Raw genomic sequence first — 1,365 nt, 5'->3', positions numbered from 1 at the left:
AATGGAACACAGCCAATTCAGTTTCTTATTGTTGATGCTTGCTTTCATGCTACAACAGCAAAATTGAGTAGTTATGAGAGACTGTATAGCTTGTAAAGCCTAAAACATTCATTGTCTGGCCCTTTACGGAAAAGGTTGGTGGACTCTCCTCTAGAATATAACTAAGCCTCTGGTCCAGCAAAGAGTGGTTCATGGATGTGAAGGTTAATTCTAGTGTCAGCTTGATTAGATGAAGGAATGCTGAGAAACCTGGTAAAGCTATCTTTTTAGGTGTATCCATGAGGGTGTTTCCAGCAGAGATTAGTATGACTGCCTGTGTGGACTGGGTGGGAAATACCGCCCTCAATGTGGGTGGGAACCATCCAATCCACCTGCTCCTGGAGAGAGAAAAAAAGAAAAAAAAAAAAAAAGAAAAAAATGTGAATCTCTCTTTCTATCTGCTGGAGCTGGGATATACTCTTCTGTCCTGTCCATGGATATCAGAGCTAGAAACTCTTCAGCTTTTGGGTTTCAGGACTTACACCAAGGACACCACTGGCTTCCCTGGTTTCGAGGTCTTTGGACTTGGACTGAGCCATGCTATGGGCAACCAGTTTGCAGACAGCCTATTGTGGGACTTTTCTTCACAATAGTGTGAGCTAATTCCCCGAATCCCCTCATACATTTATAACATATCCTGTTGATTCTGAATCTCTGGAGAACCCTAACTAATACAATGGACTAGTTTGATCTACAAACTGCTTGTTACTGGTTTATGACACTTAAGTACAGAAAAAAGAGTGAGCATTTAGAGACCTCTATAACACTTTAATGTGCCATTGACATCCAAGTGCATGATTTTGGTTTATACAAAAGTATTGATTCATGAGAGTTTGGAAATTAAAAAACAAAATGGTTCTTCCCACTGGAATAGAATCTGGTGTTTTGTAATGGGATTTTGTTGTATTGGTAACTTAGCAAGACATGTTCATGTGGTTTCACATAGAAACATCTGGGGCCCATCAGGTGGGAGTAACAAACATGTCCTGAGATTGCAAGTGACCTGGGAAGGTTGATGAGTGAGCCCATTAATAATGTCATGCAAATGGATTTTATATGCAGATGAGTGAGCCAGCCACAGTTCACTTATCAGCTAATACAGTTGTAATGTGTTGCTCCGTATCTGAGCGAAGGCAGCCACCTTAGGACATTATGTGTGTCTCACATACATATATAAATGAATTCCCTTTTGAGGTAAATGCATTTTAAGTAGGTAAGTCATCTTCTCTGAATAGTAAGCCAACAACTTTCCTGGAAATCCAGCAAAATAACAGTTCTATGACCAGCCTTATGTTTTGTTGCATGTGTGTGTGAAAAAAAATAAAA

The sequence above is a fragment of the Galeopterus variegatus genome, unplaced genomic scaffold (genome assembly GCF_000696425.1).
Source record: "Galeopterus variegatus unplaced genomic scaffold, G_variegatus-3.0.2 Scaffold8964, whole genome shotgun sequence".
In the NCBI taxonomy this organism is placed as follows: domain Eukaryota; kingdom Metazoa; phylum Chordata; class Mammalia; order Dermoptera; family Cynocephalidae; genus Galeopterus; species Galeopterus variegatus.
The sequence above is the reverse complement of the archived record's forward strand: the minus strand, read 5'-3'. Positions refer to the sequence as shown.